The sequence below is a fragment of the Seriola aureovittata genome, chromosome 7, assembly GCF_021018895.1.
Source record: "Seriola aureovittata isolate HTS-2021-v1 ecotype China chromosome 7, ASM2101889v1, whole genome shotgun sequence".
Classification (NCBI taxonomy): domain Eukaryota; kingdom Metazoa; phylum Chordata; class Actinopteri; order Carangiformes; family Carangidae; genus Seriola; species Seriola aureovittata.
The window spans coordinates 12,713,254-12,731,188 of record NC_079370.1 but is presented as its reverse complement, the minus strand read 5'-3'; the positions used below and the strand labels follow the sequence as shown (position 1 = coordinate 12,731,188).

Here is a 17,935-nt window from a genome sequence, read left to right as displayed (position 1 = left end):
AGTACAATGAATCCAAACACCTCATTAACACACATCCTGCAGGCTGTCCTTGATTCATTTTGGCATCAACAGCATATTAACACACGTCTAACAGGGGTTTATACCATTCTAGTTTACAGGCTATAAATACAACCATGCCCTCCAGAAGAGTTATATATGACAAGTCCAAAAATACGACTTGAATCAGAGAAGAGATTAAAAGTGAAGAGTGATGGACAGACAAATACATAATGAAGACATGGCAGAGGGAGAAAGGAGATAAAAGGTGGGGATTACACATATCAACAGCAGTAAGTCAGTGGGGCAGGACAGAAGGGCGAAGGATGATGGACGAGGGATGGATGGAGGGATAGAGAGAGGAAAATAATAATCTGGAAACATCTGGACATGCCGGCACAGAAGTGACGTCTTCCTCTGACAAATGTGTGCTCATGCACATCTCTTTCTCTTCATACTTTGTTCACACACATGGTTGTAATGTGAAATTTTTTTTGGTTTCTTCAAACTAATTCAGCCTCAGTTAGTCATATACTACATTTCCCACAACCACTTGCACCGTTCCTCAGCAAACATGCCTGGACTTGTCTAGTCATTGTTTATATGTAGGTGAGGTGATAATGACGGCAACAGCCAGAGCTCTGTGGTGGGAAAAACTGAGATTTGTTGTGCCCATTACTCAAAACACAACATGTCTGATGGCTGTATTGAATCATACTCTACTGAGGCCACTGCCAGTGAGGAATTAGATTTTTTTCTTCATCTCCTCTACAGAAGATTCTTTCATTGCAAGTCAGTGCAAAATGGTGAGTGGCCTTGAGCTTCAGTTCTGTTCAGTTCTGACAGGCTAATATAAACAACTGATATTATTGTGGGTTTTTCTCATATTAATCTCCAATGCAGCTTCACTAATTATTTATTGGTCATAGCCACCTCTTTTTATTTCTTTTGGTAATTAACAAGATATTCAACTACCATACATACATATTTTACAGTACCACTATCTTTTCAGTATGGGGCCTGCTTTTTCCTTTCTGCCTTTTTCACAGCAGACATTTTGACTTGGCATAGTACGAAAAGCACAGGTGTTAGCATTAATAACATTAACAAAATAAGCTATTTGAATGTTTTCCTATTGCTACATTGCAAACATTAACATTAACAACTGGTTACTTAGCAGTTATGCCAAGATCTTTGGTCACTTGCATTTACAATACAAGAGGTTATCATGCGTTCCCTGAGCATCGTTACTTCTTCAGGGCAGACTGGACATTACAGTGACTCAGTATCAGAACATGACGAGGTGGTCCAGCCAGACTGGGGCTAGCTGGTTAGCATGCTAACTTCAATAGAAGAAAAGAAGTGATAGAAATAGAGTAGAATAGAGTAGACAAGAGTTAAGATTGGCATTGCTTTCCTTCTTTGGAGACAGCTCTTGGCGGGGTAAAGGAATGAAGTTTGATACTTAACTCGAAACATTTCTTCTAGACTGGTAAGTAAATAGCTGTAAATGCTAACGTTGGCTATGTAGCAATAGCAAAACTGACAAATAGCTCAGTTGAGCGTTCTAGTTAAAAAAAAATACCAGGACCCTGAAAACTGAAAATAACTGAAATCCAGTCATTGTTAATTTAATTATTTACACCTGTGCATTTTCTACTGTCTTATAATAGCTAAATACAATACACTTGAATAGAGTCACAACTGTGCTTACCATGGAAAGTAAAACTGTTGCTGTGAAAAAGACCTTTACCACTTGACTAATACTGTGTATTATTGTCTGTGTATAGACAAAGCAAGAGCAGGTTTGCATTTTAGTGATGGAAGGTTGTAACAGGAATTAGATATCCCATGTAGTGTTTCTGTACTTTTTGACTCATATAATTATTTTATCATATAATTATCAAACACATCTTAGAAGACTGTTGAATCAGACATCAATTTTGTGATGACAATATCTTTTTTAATTAGCTCGGCAGTGGTGGCAATAAGATAACTTACACAAAGATCAGATTTTTACTTGTTAATTTGCAATTGGAAATATATGAATGAATTGGCACGTTTAGCACCATTTTTCATGGGTTCTCCCTTATTGGTGCAATAGAACATTAATATTTAAATGTTTGTTTAGGGAATAGACGTGTGTGTATTATTTGAAAAATAGGAGGCTACATCACCCAACTTGAAAAGACTTTTAATCTCTAATCCCTAATATTGGGATTTCTTTTGCTTTTGTTTTACCATCATTTTCGACTCAAAGAGAGTGAAATTGCACTTGAAAAGCTGCAGACTCAGACTCAGCAAGCCGAGGCTATGATGGTTGTTGTCACAGTTCATTTAACATTATCATCGGATCTTAGTACAATCAAGTCCATCATGTATAACATCATATGCATATTATTTCTAATATCACGCGAGCATCTGAACTGTGTGTTCAAGTCTGTGAGCATGTGTTAGCATCCGCTGTGCCTGCTGACTCAAAACACAAGGATTTCCAGACAAAGTGATCAGCAAAGTTCAATAATTATTAAGCCCAAGCAAACGTTGTCTCGGTGTGTTTTGACTGTGTTCCACTCTCTTTTTCTTTCTCCCACATTAATCCCAGATCTGCCTCTATTCCCTTTTCTTTATATCTTGTTTGGCCCTGTCTCAGGCCTGACAAATGGTCAGTTAATGAGTTTGTTCAGCGATGGCCTTGAACGCCTGCTCTTCACACGTTGGTACACAGAACCCACCAGCCCATGCACACAAACACACATACACTGATCTAATTGTTTCCCTTTGGACACAAACAGAATTCTGCTCAGATCTATCACTGAGCAGGAACAAACAGAGTTTTGACAGCCACAGAGAGCTCTGTGGCATGAGGAAATGGCAGCGGAGCCAAACAGAGATTGGGTGACTGATGGGTGTGTAAGATGATGGGGAGGACGGGGAAGAGATATGCAGAGCCTTTCATACCCTCTTACCTTGAATTGAGAGCTGTGCCACACTGGTTCCTGCAGTGTCACACTTCCAGGACATAGATATACTACAACTCTGTATTCTTACCCTGAAAGAATCTGAAGAGTGTCATTTGAGCTCTGTTTTCTATAACCAACAAACTAAAGATTTTAATTATCCAGCATATATTTAAAGAAATAGACTTTTAGGTTGTCATGTTGGGAAATTCACTTATTCGTTTTCTTGCTGTGAGCTAGATGAGAAGATCGATCCTACTCTCATGCCTGTATGCTAAATATGACACTTTGCTTAAAATAAAGACTGGAAAAAACGTAGTTGTTAGCCTGGGAATTAATTAGTGAGCTTTAGAGATACTGGTGATCAGATTTTGTTATTTTTGGACAGAGCCACACAAGTTGTTTCCCTGTGTTTCCAGTCTTTATGTTAAGCTAGGCTGGACCACCGCTGAGGCCAGCCTCATAATTAGCATACAGATGATATGCTTCACAAAAAGCAGAACTTCTATATCAAGTAACATGTGAGAAAGATGAAAAAACATGACATAGTTTTTGAATGTAAAATGTCGTCAGTAGTTTCATAACGATGATGGTTGAGAACAGCATTTCTATGCTGCAAAAGCACCAAGTCATTTACTGTGGCCTTGGGTATTGTGGCAAAAGGACCCTGTGTAATAAAAGAAATTTGCACTTCTCTGTAGGATTCTCAGCAGGTCCTGCCTCCTAAATTTACTGCATTTCACTGTTTACTCAGCTCAGTCTTCTTGTCTCCTGAAACCAAATCAAACCCCTAATAACAAAGACTAAGCCTACAAGAACAGACAAGCTACAATTAGCAGGTATGAAAGGGTGGTAATACAAATCCAGTATCTTAGACTGTGGCGCTAAATAGGAGGTTTCGAGTTTCAGTGCCTGGAATAATGCTGACCACACCATGGCATCACACAGGAGTGGACACTTTAGCACGTTGATGGTTGACTCAGCTGAAGGACCACAGAGCAGGTGGTGAGGTGAACAGGAGTAATGTTTCTGGATGATGTAAATAGTGTAGTATCAGTGACCCACCTCATCAGCAGGCATGATGTCACCTTTTTAATGTGTGATAAGATAAAAGGTCAATGCCTTTCTTTCTTTCTTCTATGGTACTATGGCAATAATATTTAGACAGACTGTTCTGTTTAAACTCTGTTTTTACATGGATTTTTTACATTTTTTGCAGGTCATATCAACATTTATTCAATCTCTAAATGTTTGCTTTCTCTCTCTCTCTCTTTTGCTGTATTTCTCTAGCCATGTCTCACTGTTAAAACATATACACTTTAACATCAGTGCGTGTTATTTTTTTGAGTCTACTGACCCTGAACTCTGTGATCTCCCTCTCCTAAGACATACCGGCATGCCATCATGCATGCGTACATAAACTCCCATGCTTATATACACTAACAGAGACCTTGCACACACTGGTGCACGATTCAATAACTATGCACATGCATGCACACACTGAGACAATGGTGGTCTGATGGCGGGACAATAGTGCCTGTGTAAGCCTTGTGAGCTTTGCTGTGCCTGTCTCTGTGGGAGTTTAATGGATTCCTCTTCGGCCAGACACACAGAGAGAAAGGTTTCAGACTCGAGTTTACAATACACATTATCTGTTTGGCGAAAACAACCCAACTTTCAAAGTCTGTTCTTGAGAAACAGAAGTGAACTTTGCACTTACACTTGTAAGATAAAAGTTTTATTGAGTTATGATAGCGAGTACAACCATGTGCTCTCCCTCTCTTGTTTTATATCTCTTTCTGTAAGACTTTCTTATCTGTTCTCGAGCAAGGTGCACACACACACACCCGGGTAATAGTTCTCACGTAGTGTTAACCATGACCTAACGCACGTAGACTCGCTCATGTGACTGAACAGCAGATGCACATACATCACGTTAGCATGACCATGCAACAAGCGATTATTCACGTACATCATCCCGTCTATTAACAAAACAGACATGCAGCATTAAATTTACTAGCATCTTTTTCACTGTATTCTCATGAGTGTTTGTGTTGTTGTGTTGCCAGCTTGTACTACGTAAAGAAATCACTACCTCTACATTCCATACATCCCCTTATACCACCCAGCTGTGTCTGTTGTTGCCAAGGTAACCCAGACTGACTGGCCAGTCGAAAGCGGGACCTAATTACAATCTGCCAACCTCCGTGCATTCACCCCCTTCATCCATTCTTCTCTCTCTGTATAAACCTCTCCTATCATTTTATCTCTCTACAACTTGACAGAAACAAGAAAATGTGGCTTTTTGACAGACACATGAGGCACAGTGCTTACCGTCTGTTCTCTCTATGTCCCAGGCATATGTCAATTAAATTCAGTCCGTCTGAATCTGTCTGATCCTTCTGACCCGCAGAGACCAAGCAGTCTGATCCAGGTTTGACTGTAAAAACCAGTCCTTAATTTGAGAAGACTCTGATAGCCCGGATGGTGCATTAAGGACACAGGGATCAGGGCTGAACGTCTGTAAAACTGCCCTAAATACAGTGTGTCCCCTGACCATCTTTGTGTTTAATTCACACAAGCAAATGTTCAGTCTTCATTTTCTAGCTCCAACAGCTGTATTAACACTGTACTAATGGCACTGGACCAGCATCCTTTAAGCTGCAGTAGGTGTCTGTAATGTTGTGCATAAGTACGGCTTAGCCTACTGTTAGCTGTCTGAAACTATGGACAGTAAGATGTAGGTCAGGGCAGTCCCTTTGGATGGACACTGCCAAGTTCAACTTACTGTATGAGTTTGCGTCCTGTTTTTCATCCAGTCTGTTCTTTATTGGGTCAGACAGACAATCTGAGTGATGCTGCTCTTATTTAGACTGCTGTCTTTACACATGAAGTCATTCTCCGCAGAAAAGTCAACCCCAATCCTAGTAAAACATTGACAGCGCCAACAACACAGACTAGATCAACAAGTCAAACACCCAATGGCTCAACCCCAAAGGCACATTCACCCCACCCAAACACTTAGAAACCACCCAGGCCCCAGAGACCAATAAGTCTGATGACAGTGTGCTTTGGGTGTATGCCTCAAAAAACTGTGATTTCATTGATGTGACATTTTCAGTTGACAACGCCAATTTGTCCATGTGATCATGATTGTTAGCTGCCATGTGATTTATGTTGATTCCAGCTTTCCAAACAGCAGCTGCCCGTGAGCATGTTCTGTTATGTCACGTTAATCATTCTGGTTCAAGTTGTCTATGCATATTCCTCAGTCAGTCATTCACGCCTCTATCTTTTCTCATCTATTCTTTTCTGTACTCTCATCGACACTGCTGTGATGTAGTCACTCATTTCTAATCTGACATTGTGTTTTAAAGCGTACCTCCTGCTACCCACTCTACAGGTCTCCCTCATTTACTCGCATTGACAGTGTGGGGCTCAGCCATTCCTCGTCTCCCCAGTCCTGTAGATCTGCGTGGTGACACGGAGCTGTTTCTGTTACCCTCCAAAATAAATTTGGCTTTATCAGGATGGAGATCAGGTTACTCCCCTTCACCCTCACCCTATCCCTCTTTCCTGCTCTCTCTTTTTCTCCTCCCTCTTTCTCCCTGTTTCTGTTTTTAAGTCCCCCCATTTTCTTGTATCTTTGGAAACATTTCCTCTTACCTATTTCCACCATTTTATTTCCTCCTTAAATGTCGGCCTCACACTCATTTCCTGCGGTCTCTGGTTCCCTCGTGGACTGGTGCGCAGTAAAATGAATGGCATAATTAGAATCACACACTCTTAATTGGCTCTTTCCCAGCTCCATTCATAATAACTCTATTTAAAATCACACCCTCTCAGGGTGTGTGTGTCTGTGTGTGTCACTGGAGGCAAAAGTGTGAAATTAAGCTCGCCAGAATCCAGTGAAAGCACAGTGAACTCTGGACATGGTGTGTGTGTGTTTGTGTGTGTTCCCGGTGTATGTGTGTGGAGTGCACTCATTAGCTCATGTCCTCTAATGAGAGCCACGGGTGGTTTAACACCTCAGCCCTATAGACGGGGCCTGGCCATGCCAGGCTGAATCCAGCCTGATTGTAATTATAGCAGTCAGTCTGAATGGACCACAGTGCATTAGCAGCCTTCTCCCTGCTACGGCCTGTTCTGTAATTAGAAATGTCAGAGCTGACCTATTATGTATCTTTGGCCATTTCTCTACCCTGCTGCTACAGAGACATTCAAGACAAACAGCTGGAGTGGGAATCAAACCGACAACCCTGTTGGCAGCCATTTGTATTCAGGGAATTATTTCCAGTGCAGTCATGACGGAGTGGAGGCCAGCAAAGATGTGATGCAAAACTACAGGGACCGGTCTCATGACCAAGTGTGTGTGCATGTGTGTGTAACAGAGTAGTGTTGTGAGTACATGAGTACAGCCCTGAACCACAGTGAGCTAACCACAGTGAGGGACTGCAATTAAGATTTTTCCGAGAATAGTGAGAAAACAAACAGAGAAAACAGTCAACTTTTATACTGACCATACAGCTTACACAAACACACATCAGTGTGTGCTGGACCTGCCAAGCTACACTCCTCCTCTCTTTTTAAACATAAAAAATGCTACATCAAACGTCTTTGCAAAATCTCCAATTGCAAAGGCAGTTTAATGTCGGCTTGCTTATCAGCAAACATACACACCTCGCAGAATATGACAACCTTGAGAGAGTTTGACTTAAGTGCTTTTCCAAGTTGTCAGGGTTCACTGATTAATTTGGCATTGGTATCATCCATCGAGGTTACTTTAATGCAATTTCAAATTTTCTACCATTTTTTAATGCTCCCAAAATACACAGTGTAGTGTGGAGGCCATCACTACAAATCAATTTCAAAAGATGACATCGTATTGTTGTTTGGCGGATCACATGAATAAGGGTAACATTATATACTTTAACATTTTGCAGTGGAGAGTGATTATTTTCTTTTATACAAAGGGAGGAAGAGTGGCACATAGCAGAGATAAAACTGTGAGGAGATTGTTTTTTTTCAGTATAAAAGAAGTTTTTTGGCAGATATACCATCACTAACTGGTAGCTCTCCATTTTCCACATTTGTCGATAACTTTTAGCTATCTTCTTTTCAACAGTTTATCCATATTTTACCTATCTTTTAGGAGTTTCAGCAGTTTATTCCTTACTTTTAGCCAATCGTTTCAACTCCGGTGCTAATAGTTTTAATGCACTCTTACTCATGTGGTGTTTATCAAACTGTAATTTCTGTTTTATCAAATTAGTTGTGCTACTCCACAAGCTTCCATGGAGCCCCTGGCAGCTGCAGAACTACATATTTATACACAAGCTCAGAAGCATAAAAAGGATAAGAAAAAAAAAAGTGAGTTTGGGTTTATGAAATGCACATACAAATGATGCTAATGCAAACATACTTACACACACACACACACAAGCCTCCAGACAATATTTCTGCTCTGATAAGAGCATAAGCTAGTTTTTTGTTTGCCATAATCATTTCAAAATCTGACACCTTTCTTTGACTGATTTAGGCCAATTCACTGACATACTCCACAGTGTTTTCACACTAGATCATACTGTAGAGTGAGCTGAATACAAACGCACGCACACACACCCACACACACACAAACACACACATCCCTGTGATAGGCATACCCACTGACGTTAACCCACTTAAGTATAATATCCAATAATGGGATTAGCTCTTTTATTCCATTGATGGAGAGGAGTAAAGAGAGGAAAGTGGTCCCACATGCACCAAGACGACCATAAAATCAGTCCTCAGCGACGCTACAGGATTTATTCTAATATTCCACCTCACCTTCTTTATATCCTCTCCAGTTTAAGTCAAACCAATGACAGATGTGTGATTTCAGGAGTGATGTGCTGTACCGATTAGATGGCAAATACTGAGAGTTCAGAGTGATGATCCATATAGTTCTTTGAAGCTCACAAGCCCTTAACTGTAAGCCTGTTATAACCAGACTTACTACGCCTCCTCTTCATACCTTATCCCCAGTTGAAGAAGAGGACATAGTAATGCGATTGGTTCTAATCGTATGAGTAACAATAGAGACTTTCAGAAGCTAAGTAATCCTGACCAATACTGTTCTTTGCTTATTCATTGTGTAACCCCCTGTCCTGCCCTTTGAGTGCATCCCAGCTAACCTGACCTCCGGGCTAGAACTGTATTAGATTACATGTCCCCATTGTACGGACATTGTTGACCACGTGAAAGAGGAGGACGAAGGCTTCAAATGGAGGATTTACAAAGTCTTTGTCCTTATAACTTCAAGAGCAGTTTAAGTTCAAAGTGATACTGTAAATAAATACAGAATATAAGAATAAATGTCCTATTGGATAATCATCCAGTATCTCAATTTCACAGTCAGTGTTACATCTGAATCTTGGACTTTTCAGAATTTGATTCCACCTGGGAAAACGATGCAAACATTTTGACAGGTTTGGCCAGCAAGCGTATGCAGATGGCAGTGATCAAAGCCAAATATGATCACAAAGTCTTAATTTTGCCTGCACACACCCATCCAATTTTGATCTTGTTTTTACTTCTGTCTTTGTCAAAGTCAGCTATGATCAAGGGACATGCATAATGCAGAATTTATTACAATGCCTCACATTCATTTCTGAGGCTGGACTGATTGTGCATCACGCCACAGTGACTAAGACGTCTTGCTTGTGAGCACATTCTGCCTCTGACAGTCTTATGAAAGCCCACATCACAAAATAACATTTTAGATGAATGACTTAAGTCCCTGATGAAAAAGCTGCTCCAAAAGAGCCTCCCTTTCTTTTGCAACTGGATGATCCCAAAAACATCCTTCAGATCCCCATGAGCCTCTTTCCTTGCAGGATCAATGTGTGTTTGTGACGTGTGTCTAACTGAATCAGGGTATTTTATTCCATTAGTCCATTCTGGTAGAGGACACCATCTGTTAGCTGTTAAGAGCTTGGGAGGAGACCACCGCCCCAACTGAACTTTTCCTCATTGCCTGTTTTAACTCACCCAATAACCTCTAAAATCTGACCTGACCTTCCCTCAACCCATCACCCGCTGTCATCAGATAACTGGACACACAACCTGTCCACATGTAGGTAACTTGGATAATTTCAGTGCCTGTGAGCCAATAAATCACTTGAGTGAAACATGCCAGTCTGTGTGTGTGGATGACTCTCTGCTGATCAGGTTTGGCAGTACTGTGGAAAATCCCACAGGAACATGTTGTGCATGTATCCATCTGCCAAGGATAAACCATCCAAACCTCCGAGTTAGTGTGTGTTTGTGTTTGTGTGTGGATTGGCTTAACTCCTGTACACTTGCGAGGACTGACTATCTAATCTATCTGACTGATTTAATGAGGACATTTTGACGAGTCCTCATTCTGATTTATAGGGGTTACTATCTGTGATAAGGGCTTAGATAGGGATTATGGTTGTGGGCAGATTCACTGTTTGTTAAAGGCAAATTCCTCTGTATTCTGCTAACATTTTACTCATTGGCTTAATTTCATAATTTGTTTAGATTTTTGTCTGAACACATCCAATTTAATCCAAAAACAAATCAGAGTTAGCTTCAAAAGACTAATTCATGTAATATGTATGTAACTGCCATTTGCCAGCTCCTCTTGGTGTCATTAGCTCTGCATAAGTTTAAGAAAGGACATGAGCTTGTTGTCGTCAGTGGAAGTAACAGCCCCGATCTGAGCACTTGAGTCCCTCGCGCTGCCGTAGCGATGTTGTAAATACCTTGTAAATGTTGTAAAGATAATGTAACTCTGATACACTGTCAATATAAAGCCCTCACTAGGAAAGAAAAGTCGATATGTGTGGATCCATGTGTGTGCCTGTGTGTGGTCGTGTGATAGCTGGACTAGATATTGCTACTTCCCACTTGTGTCATTTAGGAGACCCTGGTTGAGGAGATCACCATGGTGACCACTCTTTGTCAAGAGGTGCACACACAAACAAATACAAATCTCCTGTTTGACTTTGAGTGCATCAATTATTAATGGACTGTGCTCTCTAAATTAGTTTCCACTCTCTCATTAGCCAGAATCTCTTCAAGAGCCACATCTGCGCTCCCATTCTGAGCGATTCCTCCTTGCACCCTTATGTTTATCAACATTTGCACAATGAGATCTCGGGGAATCTTTTGCAGAGGATATGAAACTACAAAAAAGCTGCAACAAAAAGCTGCACATGAAATCTAGCACGGAGTAGCAGGATAACTCTTGAGTGTGTGTCTGCGTGTGGGTGGATCTGGCTGTGTAAATTGGAAGTTGCTTTCTGTAATTGCCTCTACAGGTGTTTTTCTAGTGGCAAATTAGCTTTATGCCACACTTCTGCTCAACAGGAGAAAACAAAAGGCGCAGAGATGAAGGTTGAGGCAAAAGACATTGATCGAATTTGTGCGCGTGTGTGTTTTTGTTGAGTGTGTTTACATGTAGAAGAAAACAGGGACAGCCCCCTGACATGGAAAGTGCTAGACTCCGAGAGTTCTTGATAATTAAGCGACTGTGCCATTATGCAATGAGCACGACCATGCCAATGATAGACAAAGAAAAAAAACACAGAGACACAGAACAGGAGGCAGAGAAGACGGGGGGCTGGGGGTTGGATGAATTACAGAGAAAGGAAAAGAGAAGGAACAAAGAGAAGGAGATGCACTGCAGAGAAGGACTTACAGATAACGTTGAGTTGTTCGGTATGTTTTGCTGTTTGGCTGAAGCTTGAATGGAAACTTGGTTTTATGGTGTGTAAGTTGGGATTTATGCGACTAGTGAGCATGCAGTAAGCTATATTTGGAGTGGGTCAAGCAATGTGTGTATGCATTTAGAGAATGCTAACGTATCCATGACACACATACATGCACTTTGCCCTTGCACCTGTAACATTGTAACCTTAGCAGTGTGTGCATGTTTAAGTGTGTTTCTGTATATTTGTGTCTATGTGTGCCTGTGCGCCACAAGACCTAAACATGGTTAGCCACAGGGTTTTAACGTCTTGCCTCTCTAACTTGTTGATCCTCGGCGCCTATCCATAGAAACATTTAGCATAGCATGCATGTTTATGAGTCTACGGGTTAAAAAAGGGTTTTGCTCAATCACTGATGTACAGTACTTGTATGTTTAACTGTAACATGTGCTACAACACAAGGTACCAAAGGTATGTGGACACAGGAAGTAAAATTGGACCTCTGTAGATTTCCAACCAGATTTTGGGACCTGGCTACAAGGATTTGCTCCCATTCAGCCACAGGAAGACTGGTCCAATTCAATTCACCCCACAGGTGTCAGGTGGGGTTGGGGTCAAGGGTATTTGGAGACAAGTCAAGTATTTGCATACTAAACATGTTTAGAGCCTCCCTCAAATTGTTTCCACAAAGTTAGAAACACATGGTTATCTAATATCATTGCATGTTGTAGCAATGTCAAACTATTCCCTTAAAAAGAGCCCCAGACTACAAGTAGCATGGACACAGCTGTGTCTGCATACTTGTGGCGGTATAGTGAAGACATAATGGGCCTTTAGAGCAAAAATAGCACTTAATAAATTTAGCAAACTGAATCAAGCTCTGTTCACTCTCTTTCTATTCGAAAGCGGAACAAATTCCTCATCATCCTCATCATACCTACATACTCTCTCAGCCGCAGTCTCATCAACTCTGTTGTTGGCTCCAAAAGAAGGGCAGCAGAGATGCTGATCATCATAACAGAGCATTCTACTGCCAGGAGAGAAACAAGCAATCTTTCTTACTCAAATGCGATTATGAGCACATGTACCCACACACATGCACGCATGTAGACAGTCATGCACACTTGTATACACAATTATGCACACACATATCCAACAGCAGTGTATGCACGCACACGCACACACACACACAACCGCCCACGCACACCCTTGGAAGAAGCCACTCACACTTCGCCCCCATAGAGTACATGTCAGTCCATCTGGGATCATTAACACTATGTTAATGAATATAGGGCTGGGGCCAGGAGCATGTGAGGAGAGGAGAGAGTGAGGATACAGAAAGAGATGGAGAGAGAGAGATAAAGAGGACAGAGGGTGGGAGGATGGAGGAGGATAATGGATTCTCTTCTAACAAATGCACTGCCTGAGGTACTTGTGGGGGGGGTAAGAAAAGATTGAAAGTGAGAAAAAGGGGCAAGCAGCAAGACAAAAACTGGACCACACCAAGATTGGGGGAAGTAGCACCTGAAAGAGAGCAATACTGCAAAAAAAGAGAGTAAAGGGAGGGGGGAAGATGCTCAATGTGAAAAGAAAACAAGAAAAAGTAAACTAATCAGGGAGAGATGTGCTCGGTACACTCTGGCCAGGGGCTGACGAAGGCTCCATGGAAGTAACTGAACAGATGAACAGAAGAAAGGGGAAGGGAAGACAGCAAAGACAACAGATGAAGCCGAAAGAACAGGCAGGGAGACAGACAGGCAGATACAGTATAACAATTGATGGCAGAGGCAATGCAAGCTGAGTAGCGTGGTTAAATATTTCACTGGGGCTTGTTTGTGCTTTTGTGTGCTGCTCTGTGCCCGTGTGTGTGCGTGTGTGTGTGTGTGTGTGTGTGTGTGTGTGTGTGTGTGTGAATGTGTGCGTGGGCATGTGAATGAGAGTCCCTGGGAGACAGAAAAGAGGACAGAGCAGCGGGGAGAGAGCGAACGAGTGAAGTGTGCCTGTTGACTGGGCAAGTTAATGATTTCTGTGGTCTGAATAGTGACACAGTGTTAGTCCAGGAGTGAGGGACGTGGCTCATTTACCCCCTACCAATACACACACACACACACACACAGCATTGTTTTATTTTGTTTGTATGTGTCTGTGATTTCTTTTGATACCCTGTCAGTTTATGTGTTGCACATTTGGAAACAGCTCAGCCTCCATGGCGGCTTTCCAGAAGATGCTCAGAGAAGAAACACCACCTTATTGCGAGCTTGTCATTGCAAGAATCACTATTTTCCTCCCTGCCGGGCTAAATCTAAACACATGGAGCGCTATTAAGCTGAAGCGTGTGTCCCTGTGTTTGAATTGAAGACCACCTGTATGCAGATGAATGGGTGTGAATAGGGGCCGGGAGACATGCCTTTGTGGCACGTCCCACAGAGAAGGGGCAGCTTGTCGGAGTGTGCCGCTATGAGCCAGAGGGCCAAGGGCCCGCAGGAGGCTGGGGATAAAAGGACAGAGGGCAGCAGGGTGACAAGCTGTCCATGTGTAGGTGAAACAATGCCAAGTGTTAACAAGCCTAAGATAGCGGTAATGACAGAGGTTAGGTGAACAAAAGGTAAGTATTTGAAATGCAATCTGTGATCAACTAGAGTCAATAAGGAGCATATTACAGTGATGTCGCCCCTTTAAGCCCCTTTATACCCTATTCATTTTATCATAATGTTGATCCTCTGTATGACCTGTTTTCTTTTCCAACGCCTGATATGTTTATTCTCTGCGGCAAAAGTTAAGGAAGAGAGACAGCTGAGGCAGAGGCTCAAGGGCACTACACATGATGACCTTATAAAGTCAGGGCAAAAATAAGAGGCAGAGATGTGATCAACAGGATAACATCTCGCTTCTCCTAATGCAGCAACAATAGAGGCAGCAGCAGGGAGCAGAGCCCTCCTACATATCTTTAAACTCCAATAAAAATCTGTGCAAGCACATGCCTGCTGTGTTTGGGCAGATGTGTTCATACGCTCACCCTAACTTTCTCTATCAACACTGTTTGGTTCTTGTTATGTTTCAGTGTTGCTGACGCCCAGTCTTTCCATCTGTCTTTTATCTGTAACACCCTACTGTCACTGCGTTTTTTTTCTAAGTTTCACTCCACCTCATTTTGATTTATTCTCTCCTCTCTCTATTAAACACTCCTGTTTCATATTTCTGTGTGTGTGTGTGTGTGTGTCTGAAGAAACCGCTCCAATTCTTGAGACAGAGATCCCTGACCAGCTCGGATCCCTGCCTCAGGCCGACAGGATGGAGAGGAAGAAGCTGAAGAAAGACGCAGGACTGAAAATTTAATAGGCTGAGGGGATTCAAGTCTTTTTTTTAATAGCTGTCTCCCACATATCCTTAACCCCTCTTATCAAAACATTTATTCTAGCTGGGCTGATACTTCTCTTCGTCTGACTCCATCTGTTTTTGTTTTATTTATCTCTTCATTTCCCGAAACCTCTCCGATATGTTACCCTCCAATAAAAAATGCATTTGAATTTGGTTGAGACAATAGGAAAAAGAGGAGGCATTTGCCAGGTAAAGGCAGCACCATGTTCTCTGTTTTCTTTTACCTAATTACGCAAGTTATGTAATTGTAGGACTTCCATAACATGTTGAACAACTCGTGGCAGAAACTGTGACGCCTGGAGACAAGTGCCTAGAAAATAAACACGCTGGTTTCCGTTTGCTGAAAGGTTTGTACGGCTGTCAGGTCTTCCCCCAACTTCCTTTAATCCACTTTTAGAACTGCGGAGCTCTTTATCGTCTCAACACTTTTCTCTCTGAGTTGCTTTTTTTTTTTTTTTTTTTTTTTGAGGCATCCAGTTTTCTCTGCTTTACTGTGATTCACAGAAACCCTGGTCTTCCCTTTCTGTGTGTTTCTGTGTGTGTCTGTATGGGCTGTGGGAGGATTAAGTCTCACTCTCAGAGTCATCCGTGGTTTCCACTGGCAACAACAATATCAAAAAAGCTTGCAGAGCAGACCTACATGTTTGTTTGCACGCTCGTATCTGTCTTTGTATTTGTGTACATGTATAGTATACATATAGTATATGTGCATGTGTGCAACAGGAGATCCCAGCCATCTGACGCTTGGCTGCAGCAGCAGAGAGGAGGTGTATTTGTGGGTTGTGATTTTCTAAATTTGTGTTGTGGCCTTGCAGCACGGTTGCTTATGTGTTAGATGAACGCATCATGAGGAGATCCCATGTATGAGCAGCGGAAGTCTGCTGGCAACGAGGGAAACTGACAGTCAGTCTACTCTTGTGTATGAGTGAGAACTGATGGATCCTGTTGCTGGTAGTCTGAATCACCGGCTTGTTTGGGAGCTGCTAGAACAGTATTTGCATTTCAGTCATTCCTAGAGGAAATCAATACATGCTGTATATCTACAGCAGTTTCTAACGTCAGTACAGCTAAGTGAAATAATCTGGCCATTACAGGAAGAACTGGTCGTTGATGAAATTTTCCAGAGGTTTTGCATAAACTATGACCTAGAATTTTTAATTATGCTGCCAGTAATTGTTAATATGGCTGCTTGTCCCCATTATTCGTCATCATACATTGTGTCATTTCCTCACTCTTTTTCCTCCTCTTTTTTGGGGAGACATTATAAAATGGAAAAGCACCAACAGCTATGATTAACCCCCCACTCCCACTGCCTACGGGAGCCACAGTCAGTGTGAGTGTGTGTGTGTGTGTGTCTGTGTGAGATCCTCTCAGAATGCCAGAACGTGTGTGTGCTTGCCCAGCCGTGCCTAAGGACGGTCAGACATACAGTTTGTCTGTGCGCACACACACACACACACACACATACACAATGCCCCCTCCTGTCTCCCTGCAGCTCTGGAGCTCTGAACCAGCTAACCCAGGCTGGGCTCCATCCCTGCCCGAGGGAAGCCCTCTCCTGCTGGGGCCACAATCCTGCTGACACCCCATGGTCTGGAGTTTATCCACTCCATCTGTGAGGTTTTTTTGTAAAGTTAACTGTCTGGGGTAGGGCTAAGCAGAGACCACAAGATTAGACAGACTGATAAGAAGGTAATAATTCTTTATTATCTGACAAAACGCAGTCAGTACACTGGCGTGCCTAGACAACAACAGCCTGCAAGAACACACACACGTCTCTGCAGAGGGTTCTCAAATGATTGAAATACAACCAGTGCGACTAAGCTCCTCAGAATACGACATATAAAAGTAATCTGTCTCAGCAGCATTAGTGCAGCAAGATATTTACAGCTCCCTTTCAAAATGCACATTAAAAAAGCAATGCGATTTAGCACAGTACAAAATATATAAACTGACAACTGCATTACAACACATAACTACTAAACACAATACAATGAGTTGCAACATATCGCACGTCACAAAACAATGCAACTCGGCGCAGCAACAATGCATTACAATGTTACAAAACAACAACTTAATACACTAAACCAACAACAACAGAAACCAACCCAGGACAATGGGAGTAGAAATTCACTTGAATTGTTTAGTCTTTTTATGTGTTGGAAAAGTACATTTAGTCAAATAGGTTACTGTACAATCATGAGTTACTTTTACTTGATTATTTTCTCATTTAATGCTACTTCATACTGATACTCCACTGGACGTCACAACAGAATATTGTACTTTTTACTAAACTACATTTATTTCAATTCAGATTGAGATTTTAAAAACAAAACGTATGATTTGTTCATAAAATGACACAGCTGATAAACTACCTGTAGCCTGAACCTATAAATAAATGATCAGGATACTTTTTCCATCACAGTCATATTTATCATTGCATTTTTTATGTCTCTTAGTGTACATACATATTCACCTGTGTTCTCTTAACTGATTTTGTTTACTTTTATATCTGATAAAAAAAATTGCTGATTGACTCGGTTTTACACTTAAGTTATTATCACTGAGTGATAAATATTTCAGTTGTGTGTTTTCGTCTGCATGTTTTCACTTTTTGTTGTTTATAACTTTCTTAGCTTATCATCTAATATTGTAGTTTAACTTATATTAGTTTATTACACTTCTTCAATGTTTCATTTGTTGTTTTTCTGAATTCCTGGTCTAAAGTGCGAGCAGCTGGAAGACGCTTCTCCAGTGGTGGGCGGGGCATTCAGATGGTCTCGCTGCTATTGGCTAGTGGCACTATGAGGGGTGTTGCCATTGCCAGACAAAACAGACAAGTTGCGCGTCTCTGAACCAGTCAGGAGTTGAACATCGTTA

General features: G+C 41.7%; 1 protein-coding gene across 1 annotated transcript in view; it reads left to right on the top strand.

Moving 5' to 3' along the window:
- The first annotated feature begins 17,910 nt into the window (after window positions 1–17,910).
- The window catches only part of efna1b (ephrin-A1b), an 11,372-nt gene continuing 11,347 nt past the window's right edge, over window positions 17,911–17,935 (top strand). Inside the window, exon 1 of the mRNA XM_056380862.1 lies at window positions 17,911–17,935. This exon is cut by the window's right edge and continues 268 nt beyond it. The gene's annotated coding sequence lies outside the window, so the exon portion shown is untranslated.